Genomic DNA, 13,682 nt, shown 5'->3' on the forward strand with positions numbered 1-13,682 from the left:
TCCTAAGCCTTCCATATCTCCAGACGCAACATTTTGAAACCACAAAAATAGATGTGTGGGAATGAGGAATGGCTCAAATAATTTCAGTTCCTCTCAGCTGACACTCCTCAGCAATCCCAGAGGCTTCCTTCCACCCTCCAGAAGCAAATACTTCTGGAGGGCAGCTCACACCAGCTGTCTTGGGTGTTTGTAGCTGAGGGACAAGACCAAGATGACCAAGACCTCTGGCAGTGACTGTTTCTCTCTGTTAACACAATGAGGGAATGAGAATGACCAGTTTAGATTAGACACCCAGAGAGAGATTCATCTTGCTGAACTTCAAAAGTCTGTGTCATAATGACAAGAGTGTGGATTCTCTTCATAGTTGACGAAGAAAAAGCCACTTCTACATGTGATTCGATGGAACTCTTTTGGACATAGTTTTCAGGATGAGATGTGCTTACGCATCACAAGTGTCTGTTTCTCTTCATTGCCTATAAAGGAGTCAGTGTGACTAGCTCAGCTGTTGACGTGTGTGCTGTAGGAATCTAAATTTGGGGAGATGAATCTCATTTCCAACTTTCAGACTGCTGAAGTTAGGTAACACAAATTCCACTGTGGGCATGTTTTAAATATTTGAATATATGCTATTTTTTAATTCACCCTCTCCTTGCAAGACAACCACATCAGTAGGGTTATCTGTGGGAAGAGGAAACAGTGTGTGTCATTAAAACCAGAAGACATCCGAATTCTGTACTTTCTTCTGGCACAGATTACAATGTGAGCTACAGCAGATTCTTTAATCCCTCTGATTTTGAAGCTTAACCACTATTTGATTTTCAAATGTTAGCTTACAGTTTAATTCCTGAACGTGCAGACAATACTTTTTAGCACTCCACTGTTCTGTTTTTTCCACATAACATTTTTATGTGAACATATAATTTTGTGTTCAGATTCATTACATTTTGAGTGTTTTAGCTTTCCTCCCCTCCTCTGGGAACTGCTATGAATTTCTTTCATAAATCTGAACTCTCAAACCTGAAGAACGGCACTAGTCTTTAATATCAAAGCAGTACTCCTCCACATTTACTAGTTGTGAGAAGAGTATTTCATATTTTCTGTCTCCTCTAATTTTCTTACTTTCCTTGAGTCTTCAGTTCTTTGCAGTATATTCTGTTCCAGAAGAAGACTTGGGAAAAAATGCCTGCCAGGCAAAAGGCTTTTATAGTCTATTGTGTGTGTGCCATTGTGCTACTGGGTAGTTTGACACCCATTTCTGCGTGGCTCACAGTTTCTTCTAGTAAAGGTTCTTTCACTTTGAAGACTTGGGAGAGAACCATAGAGGGTAACTATTGCTTTCAAAGATACAAACACTCATCCCTTACCCCACAAGGCAAAAATGTGGTAAGAGATTTCTTGTTAATGGAAACATCGATCAAAAAAAATTGATGGATGACGCTTAAAATCCACCAAAAAAAGATAATGTGTGAGGAGCCTTGTCGCCATATTCAGATCATTCTGCCTAAGAGTCTACAAATCTGAAATGGGGGCAAACATCATTGCAAGCACCAGCAGGATGTTCACCACCTCCGAACAGAGGGGTAGGGAAGCACTGATGGTTCCCCAGGAGCTCAGGACTGGCTGTGCAGCCCAAGGAGCAGCGGTGGCTGCTGCACAATCGGGGTGACATGGAGAGGCAGGGAGGGAGCCGGGGCATCCTGCTGAGGTCATGGCTGGAGAGCATCTGAAGAGCTCGTGACAGCCTTTGAAATGAACAGGAGTATTTTTCTAAAAAATGCACATGGAAGAGCCACAAACATGAAGAAAGTGTAGAACATGCACCCACAAAGACTAAATTTAAAAGATGTGCTTAGCAGGGAACACATGCATAGCATATGGATGCAGCTGACGGAAGAGCTGTTGGACTTCATTCAAGATACCACTCACATAGCAGATGAACCGTCATAAATTTAAGCTACACATGTCACATCCTTACTGCTAAGGTTCCCTTTAGTCATGTGTGAATGCAGATTAGTCGGATCCTGGCTCACCAGCTAACTCAGTTGCTCTCTGAGCACACAAATGTGGTGGGCAGGACACATAACGTAGAGAGATCCTCAGCTGTTCGTTACCTTTGGTGACTTATTAGCCAGTGGGCTTTTTGCAGCCCCTACCTTGGCATTTGTGCCTAATGGGTGCTGCATGCTGTCCTTCAGCTCTTCAGCTGCTCACTGACTGACAGGCCAACTTCTTAAACATTTGCCTTGATACATTTTTCTCGTATTAAGTTAAGCTCCTTGAGCTGATTAAAAGCCTTCGAAGATTATATCATTGCCAAGCCTTCTACGCGCACACACATACACACACACAGGCACAAAGACAATAATACTGAAAAGGAAGACAAATAGTAAAATGCATTCTGGATCTCTCCAATTGGGATGCTAGTAGCTAAGTCTCTGTCCTACGGCCAGTGTTCTATAATACTGAACCAGTCCATGTCTCTGATGGATATATACCAATGCCAGGTTTTTATTCTTTGGCGATTACTTTCTGCTATTCAAGTATTTTAATTCAAAATACAATGTACTGATAAAACTGGTAAAACAGGTAAATATTTACAGAACAAAAATCGGACCATCTTCCACTTCCATGCAGCAATGGAGTTGTAAGAGATTCCTTGCAGCTGCTTGCAAGGAATTAAAGTTTTAGATTTGCACTGTCCTTTTGGAACCTAATTTTATAAGCAGCTGCCGACTGTCCATTAATTTGAATCCAAGATGCCCTCTGAGTTAGGCTGGTGCTAAAGAAAGCATTAGTTTCCATTCCAAAATGTGCTTTATCACACATTCCTGCTGGCCCTTTTGCATATCTGTTTGACTCAAGGCAATAGCAGCATGGTATTTAAGTGCCAATTACGTTTTGGTAATCCACACAACATTTTAACAGGGAGGGAAAGACTGAATGACCTTAAACCTTATTAGGAGAAGAAAAAAAAAACAGACTTTAGCTTTCATTGGATGGAATTTTAGTGAAGTCTTGCATATTTCTTAGTAGTGAAGCTTTTCAACCTTCTGCCTAACACTCAGATTTTGTGGATGTACAAAATAGGAATTAAATTTTTTGGATTTTCAGGTTTCTTTTTCTCCAGTGTGTCTAAGTGGCATTAAAATTCAAACACATTCTCTCTTTCTTTAAAGTCAGGTTTAAGCAGAACACTGGTATTTGTCACCAATGAATCTATATTATGGTAGCAGCCGGTGATACCACTCTGTGATGGCAGTTTCTCTCAGATTTGGGCCTGTATGGTAGAAACACAGATGCAGAGGCATCTGTGATATGATTTAGAGGATAACCTGCTGTTGGATGACACTGAGCTGGTGCAGGATTTGGAGGTTACTTTGGTGGCAGGTTTTGTTGCTGATATTACTGTTATTGACTTATGTCAAAGAGGTGATGAAGAGAAATGGTGTGAATGTGAAAGTAAGCTGGAATGGAAAGCATAGGAAAGAAAAATTTTCACTGAGCCGAGTAAGAACAGCAGGGATTTTTTTTAAGATATTATGCAGAGGTGAATATTACTATCTCTATGAATATGGAGATTTTCCCAAAATCTAAAACACATAATGGGAAGAAGATGCATCTTTTAGACAGAAAGGTAGACTGATGGGCAGAATAGGCTGGAACCATTCTGCAAGAAATGGCATAGTCAGTCTCATAATTTATTCATCTAAATAGAAATGGTGAAGCTAAGAAATAAAAGGTCCTAAATGCAGAGGTCAGAAATTTTGAATAAGCCCTGGAATGCACTTAAAGGCCAGTGGGTATTTGCCAGAGATAAGTCTGAAAGATGACCTCAGCGGTTAAAATTTTCAATTAACTTCAGAGAGCTAAAATTGCTGAAACAAAAGGCAATGAGAAAAGAAATGTTGATGGCAAAAGAAGCTGAGCTTCTGGACAAGTTTTATAAGGATGAAAAGGCCAAAATCTAGATGTGATGTGGGAGGACTGAGTCAAAGGTAACAGGAAGAAGGCAGAGTTTCACACAGAGAAAAAAACAAGCATCAGTTTAGCCATCCTGAGTTTAAGATTACAGCTATGCGATAAATAAAGTCAGAAAGAAAATTAAAGGTGTTGTTTCCATCAGAGGTCTTGATTTGCAAAGCACATCTGAAATTTCTCAGCCCTAAGTAGCTAAAGGGGTGCAAGACTTGAGACTGTAGCAGATGGGCCAGAAGGTCAGGTCCTTGTTGGACTCTTATAAACCTCCAGAAGTACAAGCAGACCACGATAAAGGGAAGGAAAGCTGAGAACTGGTAAAGAACTATGTCACAAAACCCTCAAAGTGAACAGGCCTTCAAGAGCAAAATGGCACCAAAGTCTGAAAAGCAAGCAGGCAGAAGATGCAGTAACATGCAGTTACACTGGTCTCCATATAGCTAGTCACAAAGCTTGTTCTTGCATCATATCTATAGAAACTCAATGATTTTCATTTTACTTTAAATTAAATTGACTAAGATATGCCTATATAAGATTCATAATGTTTCCATCTGCCTGGAACTTTAGACTTGAGAGCCCTTAAAAAGAAGAAAACATCTTGTATTAAACTTTCTCAGCAGCCAAAATGCTCTTCCTTTTCCCTCCTGTAGTTTAAATTTAAATTTATATTTCTAAATTTACATATTCAGAAACTTAATCTGAAACCCCTTTTGAATTTGGATGTCTCTTTTTATCACATTTCGTTTAATTGCAGCTACCTCTTGAATTGAGGCATCACTCCTGCAGCTACTGGATGTCAAAGGCTAAAAAAAATAAATTGCTTGAAAGTAAACTGAAGCCACATTTCTATTCTGCATTTGAGGTGCTGACATTTTCTAGATAACACCAAGAGATGTCATAATACTGGCTGTTGAAGCAGTCTATGTTTGGAGCCTATTAAGTCTAATTCTGAGAGTGAAGGGAAAAGTGAAGACTTCTAGAGGGACTGACATATACCATTACTTGCTTTATTTCAATTTTATAAGGAAAAAAATTAGGTTTTTTCCTACTTTTTTGCCAAGAAATTCCTCTTAAAATGTGGCAGGTTGCTGAAAGCCTGCAATTTCACTCTAATTCCTCTGTGTATTTGAAGGCTCCACAATACAGCTCCTGCCCTTTGGATGAGGAAAGGCTGAGAGGAACTCAATCAGAGCCTCTAACTCTCCCATTACTGTCAGAGGCCACTGCTGACTTGTCTTCCTCTTTGGCACCAAGAATTCTGTCTCTTTAATGCTCCTACATTATGTTGCTCAAGGCGTCCAGATTACCTCTTCTTGCTGATAAAGCTGTATCTCCACCAAGTTCATTAGAGTTACACCAGGGTGAAGGCACCTGGAAGGAGGAGGGAGGCTCTGAGTGTCTTGTTCATGTTGCTTGTAAAGCAACCAGAATGATTTTGGTCTTGCTTCCTAAGCAACCTCTTGTTTTCTCAAGCAGCTGTAAAGTTAGGGAGGAAATTGTTTTCCTGTCAGCTGAATTCTCCATGGAGCTCCTTGGCATGCACAGGCAGTCTGGCACGACATAGAGAGACCACATTCATGTCCCTGGGCCCCTTGCTCCAGCTTCTCTGTTCCATGCATAGGAAGAAGTGTCTCAGCACAGACCTTCTCCCATCCACTACACATGGCAATGAACCTGAGACATGCTAGAGAAATAAACATGAAGAAGTGAAGAGAACACGACTGCAAACAACTATTGCTTCCAGAGCCAAACTGCTTGTCTACAAAGTGAGTGTATCATGCTCTTCCATACTCATAGCCTTGGAAAGGACACATAGGGTTGGGCAGTGTACATACAGCTGAGCAGGGTGCACACAGCTGGGGAGGGTGCATAGGGTTGGGCAGAGCTGAGCCTGGACTGACAGGCCAAGATGGACTCCTTCCACACCTAGCTGAGATGTCTCTGCCAACCTGCTAATCTTGATGTTAGGTTGACAGACAGCTGGTGGCATTTAATCAGAGGCATCACTCATGTATAGTCTCCACACCAAAGAGTCTCGTGAACTATGTTGTGCTGAATAATGCATGTCTATCAGTTGCTTCCTTCAGTTGCTCTCAGAGCCTTTTCTGTCTACCAGTTTATAGATTATCTTAAATATCGTTTCTGACTTCAAAGATGAGTCGATGTATTTAAAAGCATTTGAACATCCATGACATCTAGGCAAGAAATATTACAGAACAGCTTCTCATCCTGCATAGCAGTTGGCCAGAGGTTTTCTACTGAAGCTCCTGCCTCAGCCTACACTACCCTTAGCACTGATGTTCCCCATTTCCCTGCATCTGCCTGCTCTTGTGGCATGATCCTTCTTCAACAGTACTGCTGTTACCTGCCTCAAAGGCTGTAATGGTATGTGTCAGCCTGATTTGGGCTGCTGCAGGACCCTTTGCAGACCCTTTGCCGAGTTATTAGAAACTTAGAAGAAGTGATATGAGTAAGCAGAGCTGCATAAAGCAATAGATAGCTGCTCTCTTTACCAGCACTTTGCCTTAACTGAGCCCCTAGAAAGATCTGAGTGCATAAAAGGCTCAAGCCTTAATGCAATAGCTCTAGGACCCTGATTATCTAAGCCAATGTCAACTTAAAATTCAGTAAAGCATGCTATTTCACCAGGAAAACACAAGAGACTAAATGCTTTTCACCCTAAGCAGTAATGTTTGACCCTTCCCAAAAGCCAGTGATTACCAGCTTGTACTGGTGAGCTAGTCAGGAAAAAAAGAGGCCTCATTCTGCTCTCAGACTGGAATTACGCAGGAGATAGTCCACCAAACTTGGTTCACCTAAGAGGTACAAATGTAATGTAAATGAAGAATGAGGCCCACAGAGTTTTAAGGTTTTAACTCTTCTCTTAGTTTGAAAGAAAAAGACTGCCTTGAAAATACCAATAGATATTCCAGAGGAGATAAGAGAAAAATATGTAAACATTCCAACCAGTTCTGAAGGCCCTCCAGAAAGTAAAAGTATTGCTCTGAAAACAGAGGTGATATTCCAGAAGTCAAAAGAATGAAATAAACCCCTAAATTATCTTCAACCATGCACTCAGGGCCATAATTACATTGTTTTGCCCAGTCCATTCTTTCTTTCTAATCAGATTAATAAATACAAACACCAGGAAACATTAATATTTTGTATATGTGGAAACTGATTTTATTCAGTATTTTGAAAATCCTTAAGCCCACTGTTTATTTTGAGTATTTATCATTTTGCAAAGAGAACATAGGCACCCAGAGCTCAGAAAAAGATCAGAGAGTCCAGTTCTCCTCAAGGCTATTTTTTCTCTTTAATCCTCAAGGACCTGATTGAGTTTTTCTGTGTTTGTTATTATTTTATATTTCTTCTCCACATTCTATTTATTTATTTTGATTTAGAAATTATACTACCATGCTAAGGGCAACTGTCCTCTCTGAATCATTCCTCTTTTTGCTTGTGACATTTGTGCAAACCTCACGTCTGCCTTCCGCATTTCAGCCCTCGGTCCCAAACTACTTCAGGCCACTGTGTTTTTTAATTTTTTCCTCACTTGGCCAAGCAGCCTGAAACCAACTGCATAATATCCTATTTGACATTAAGCCTCACATATATTTTACAGTCTCCAAGTTCTCTGGGGCAATAGCTGTCTTTTTAAATTATGTATAGCGGGGCCAGCGTAATGGGGCCTGAGGCCTTGAGATGGCTCCCTCAGGCGCTGCCTCAATGCAGCGTATATTTCTAACAGCAGAGGAGGTAAACCACCAGAAGAAGTGCCGAATTCTCTATCCCTTGGTAACTTTGCATCCCCGCTGGAAAAAATGCTACAGCTAAACATGAGTTCAATGCAGGGGTAAGTGATGACATTTAAGGGCTCATGGAGGTCAAAAGAGATGATCCAATGGTCCCTCCCAGCCTTCAATCCATGAATCCATGAATACAGATAACAGCAATTAAAAAGCAGCTCTGTGAAAAGGTCTCCACAGCCACTGCTGCAGGGACCCTGCTCAAATTCTGCTGGAAGAATTCATCAGGAGCGAGGCCGTGGAGCAACTTTGCCTCCAATGAACGGGCACCATCTCAGGGGAAGAAAACATCTGCCTGGGGCCGCAGAAAGAGGTGTCTCTGAAACAACGTCATCCTAACAGAGGTGGAGGTATGATGACTCTATTTCTGATTTCATAAGTGGCGCCACAAATAAATGAATCAAATTCTCCACATGTGATTTTTAGGAGTGAGCAACCAAAGACAGTGAGTGGTACTACCAAATTTTGAGTCATTCACTGACTGGCTCTTGACTCTCCTTTAAATTGCCACCAGTTTTGGAGTTGCTAATTTCTGTTAGCTCTGGGTTCACACTGTAACTCAAAGTAAGCTGCAGATAAAAGAAAAAAAAATATATCAGGACATAATTTGCAGGTGTGGTCCGGGTAAGACAAGGACTAGGAATCCCAAACTACACAGCTATGGAAAGCTTGCTAAGTAAGGCAGAGAATATGCAATATGCCCAGACACCTAGCAGCCGGTCTTTGAGGCAGAGCTGAACCTCACTTCGTTTGAGCCCAGAAGAAGATGTCCCATGGAGAAGAGGTGGGAGTCAGTATGTGCTTGGCTGGTAACTTTATGCCCTTGTTATGCGTTTGCAAACCACAGCCAAAAGACACTGGATCATTTATGGACACGGAAAAAAGGAGCTGCCTTTTTCAACCAGCCTACTTACTTAAGCAGCAGGCATCAGCAGTAACTGGCAAAAAATAAACTTTGAGCAACCTCACCCTCCCACCAAATCCCTTCTCAAACATGTATTGTTTTGCAAGCAGATAATATTTCTAGTAATGAAGCAACAAAGCAAATACAGTTCAGTGCTCTATAAACATGAATGCACACAGACCAATGCATGAACCTTGGAATAAAATTCTTTGAAAAAGCACTTCTTCAGATGCTTCCCAGTGATGGAGTAGCTGCCAAAGGGAAATAATGACTTTTTGGAAATTGCTTTATAATGCAAAAGCACTGGAAATCATAGCTATGACTTTTCAACACAAATGATGTTCAGGCTCTGCTTGGGTCAAAGATACAACAGGGAAGGCTAGAAATGGGAGGCTGCTAGCTGGTGGGTCTTGGCTTTGTTTGACTCAGCTCCCAGAATGACCCAGCAACAATTCTTCTTCATTTACTCTCAGTGTTATTTTGGCACAGAAATATCTCTAGTTCTCTGGCATGATTTCATAAAAAATTGTTTGATCTTTGCCTGCATGTTTCTGCAAGGCCTGGCTTGTTTCTCCTGCTGCAGCATGACACCTTCTTGACTTCTTTCTGTCAGTGCTGGTGCTGCCATTGCTCTGAGGAGCTGATAAAGATACAAGTCTGGGTAATCTCAAACTGCCCCAAGCAACCATAATCCTGCGTGATTCTCATGATGCAAGTCATTTCCGGACATCTCAGAAGTGCTGGCAATATTGAATTTTGCTGCAAAAGAGCAACAGCAGAGCCAGGGGAGAGCCCTGGAGTGTCACGGTTTCCACTTATGCTATGGCAGAGGTGTTGGGGGAGCAAAGGCTGGATGACAACAGTTGCAGGGAAGCCCTCAGGTCTTCATGATCGCCACCAAAAACCATGACCCCACATGTCATGATTTCTCCAGCCACAGCCACCAGGCTGGCTCTCCAGCATGCTTGCACTGGCAAAGGTGGCTGCAGGAGCCCGAACCCACTCTGGTTTCACCAGCAGTCTGTTGCCATAGGCAACTGCCTATTTTGCCTATACCTAGAGCTGGCCCTAAGCAATATACACAGCAGGATTGCTATGATGAGATTAGCGCTCTTTATTATACTACCCCTGCTCTTATCACCAACCCCAGCTCTCACAAATCCAAGATAAGGAAATTTCCCTCATGTACTTACCATGGTCTTGAACAGCGCTTTAGAGAGAAGCGTGAACACCACTGTATTCACATTTACATGGGAAAATTTAGGAAGTCATTGCTATTCTTGTTTTCAGGTCCTCCGAACCCTTCAATGTCCCAGTTCTGGTCTGGTTGCTTATCAGTTATGCCAGCTTGAGTAGCTTGAGGGTGTCCTCTCTGCACTAAGCTAATGTAAATATGGGACCAAGGCATCATAATCCCCTCAACTGTAGCCAATAATCTTTTCCATTTGTTAAAAGAAAAGTTATCTCCCTCCTGATTCTTCTATAACACCCAGAAATAGCCTGTTTCTTAGGCCACCTTTAGCTTGCATACCATTTCACTGTCGGCAGCTGGAACAGAAAGCTACATCAGGTAAACATACCTGCTGGCTTACAGGAAGGTAAAAACCTCTCTAAAAATGCTCTAAGTCTCACTGAAAGCCAAAATAGGACTTAGTCTGTAGAGACTCAGACACACCACCAAATCACCGCTGCTTAACATGTTACCATCCATCAGCTGAGCAGCTCAACTGCAGGCACAGCTGCATTGCGCTACCCTGGCCTGACTTGGGATCACCACAGGGACATGGAGTGGACTCCAAATTAGAAAAGGTGAGCCTAAACCCTTTCTTGCATATATTTTCTATTTAGGTTCCTCACTCCTTACTGAAATACCTTGTTGATTCTGGGAAATACCTCACTGAATGTAGCCATGATTGTAAAATATATTGCTTTTTAATCAGAGCAGGGCATATATGTCCTTTGAAAATCTCAGGTTTTAGATCCTTCAGTACTTGTATAATTCTGAAAGCATGAGCCTCAAATTGGGTTCTGTGGAAAGATTTATGTAATGTGAAATCCTGTTGTACTAAACAAATACAGGCCTAAATTGACCTGAAAGCGACCTTTTTAATAACAGAAAAACATCAAAATAAACAAAACACAATGCAAATACAGATTATTTGGTTACAGTAGATTTGATCAAATAAAACAGACAATCTAATTAACCAGTGATTAGATTAAGTAGAAGTCTCTGTATTGAGTGATGGATAATTAACTAGAATTGTATTTACTTTTTTTTTATTGTACTGCAAAACAAGGCACATCTTTTCCTTTCTTCCCTTTCACTGCAGTCTTTTAATTAAACAAAATTATTCTGAATGTTTTACACAGAATCTAAGCCTCTAAGTAAGCACAATAAGATGGAAAGGGAAAGGCAGCCCTATACTGAGATTTAGTTGTTGATCAATACTGTTTGGATAAATCTCATCCAACGGAACAGTTACAACCCTGACTTTTCAGAGCTGCTTGGCATTTATAGCTCCAGCTGAGTGGAATGTGAGCTGCAGGTGTTCAGCCCTTTGGAGAGCAATGCCCTTATTGTTCAAACATAATTTATGCTTGAGAACAAACAAACAAACACATTCAAGGCAACTTCTAATTTCCGCACCTGAGTCCATCAAGATTTATTTTTTATCAAGGCAAATGCACATAAGGGAATGGTGCAAAGCTGATCAACATCTAAGACAGAAATGGATCTTGCACTTTGAAATCCTTATCAGAAATGCTTTTGGTGACTTTTAAGTGTAGGCTATGTAAGAAACAGTCTTTTTAAATTATTTGATTCCCTCCATTTAAGACCTGTGATCTGGAAGAGTGGTTTGGTTCTCCATGACTATCAAGAAAACCCTATACTATTGAAGAAGCCCTTTTAATAACACAGCTAGTCAAATGTTAGATGTCATTTTAATTTTTTAAGTATGATGTTAATTATGTATTTGCCAGAAGCCCTGTGATATCCTATAAAAACTGTCATAGCAGGCAAGCACTAGGTTCACCATCCACATGGGCTGCATATTCACATGTTGCTCTGTTCAGAACACATAACAGTTAATTTGATGAAATATCTGCTGGCAAAATTTCTCCCCTAGCTGTACGACTACTGCCTGTCTGTCTGTCTAGACACTCTTACTGCTCTCATTACTGTGGTACCTCAGTGCATCCAGACCCACAGATATCTGAGGAGGAGTTAATAAGCATTAGCTCTTGCCATATCTCTTCAGAGGATGCTTCTGCCAAACTGCAGGGGACAGCAGATGAAAACAGCGTGATTCCTGAAAGCGATGAGCTGCCTGATGGGGAAAGCTGGTAGGACAGTGTGGAAGCTCTGGCATCTATTTAGCAGTGCCTTGCAGTCTGCCCCTGGCCAGGTGACAGGGCATCCGTGTGTTGGCTTATACGCAGGCATTTTTTCTCGCTTGTGTGCAGAGGCGAGCAAAGATAGAGTTACTGCGAGCTTTGTGCTAGCGAGGATGCCAAGGAACACCATGTGGAGGCGGGTGAATTCTGGATGAGAGAGTGGGTAAACAGAAAGGCTGAAGTGCCAGGGGTAGCCTCGGGGGCATTCCCTGAGGGAACAAACAGAAACTGAGCTAGAAAGTAAGGCCTTGCTACAGCAATTAGCTTCTCGAGCTGATCTAAGGTATCAGCTAGGCTCGTAAGAGGAAGACCTGGTTGAGCAGGTGATGTGCATGCCTGCAGTTGCTGCATTTTAAGGCTATGTTTTTGGTCCTAAAGGCCACCCCATGAATTCAATCATTTACTTGTAAAACCAGGAATTTCTTTTATCATGCAGATTTTATTTACGCTGGTGCTGTGTGTGCAAGCTAGAAACAGATAAAACCGCATCTTCTCAGCACTGTTGATGTTCAGAGCTTGAGTCTTGATCCCTGTGATGTTATTAAGAAAACTTCTACTGTCCTTCATGTGAGCAGGCTTTTAACTAATTCGACTTGGATTCAGTCCCTACTTACATCTAAGCTACCACTCTGACCATAAAGGGCTGTAACAGTGTGAGTAGAATATAACCTCTGGTTTGTACTGTTTCAGCAGTGATTTCCCCCAGTTCTCAATCTCTCTCCTTACATGGAGTTATTGTATCTCTAACCTTTCTCACTATAGTCTGTTTGAAGTAACAGGAAAATGGAAGGGGATATCTCAGAAAGTCCAAGAATATATCTGAATTGTCTGATATTTCTGGCATAAAATATTTAACAAGTATTGCTGTTGAAAAAACTGGGTGTCAGGAAGGCATGTGTACCTCCTATATGTTAATAACATGGGCAAAATTATGTCATGGCAGCATGCTGTTGTCCATGGACAGAAATCTCAGTTGAATTCTGCCTGTCTTTCTCTTCACAAAGCCACGAAGACAAGGAATTATACACAAGCCACAGGACTTGAGAGTATTTTCCAGAGTCCAGCAGCCTAGATGTATCCTGACTCCATCTCATGGCAAAACACAGGCATGTATCTTCTCCTCCTCCTCTACTCCTTTCTCTTGTTGTTTTCCTTTCTGGAAGACCAGATGTATAGATGTTGGCAAGAGAGCCTCAGTGCCAGCAAGGAAGAAGGAGTTGTAGAAGGTAAAGGAAAGCTCCTCCAGTTTTGGTGGAAGCAAGGAAGGGGGAGAATAAGTAGATATGAAATATCAGATCTCCTAAGAAATGTCACATAAGAGGAGAAGAAGAAATAGTGTCTAATTTTTTCTGCTCAGTGGTGATATGTGCACGCAGACACCAGCCTAGGAATTGTGGGGGAACTCTAATGAATCTTTCTGAGTTGTGTCTATGATGCTGATTACCGCTGTTCCTGCAGAAGCCACTTGTATTTGTGATTTGAAGATGCTTTCAGCAGGCAATGAAATATTAGTCGCTATTTAAAAAATGTACCACATAATTGCAGAAGATAGCGTGTTCCAATTCCAATTAGAAATGAATAACTGTTAATACCTGAAG

Source organism: Columba livia, chromosome 3 (genome assembly GCF_036013475.1).
Source record: "Columba livia isolate bColLiv1 breed racing homer chromosome 3, bColLiv1.pat.W.v2, whole genome shotgun sequence".
In the NCBI taxonomy this organism is placed as follows: Eukaryota; Metazoa; Chordata; class Aves; order Columbiformes; family Columbidae; genus Columba; species Columba livia.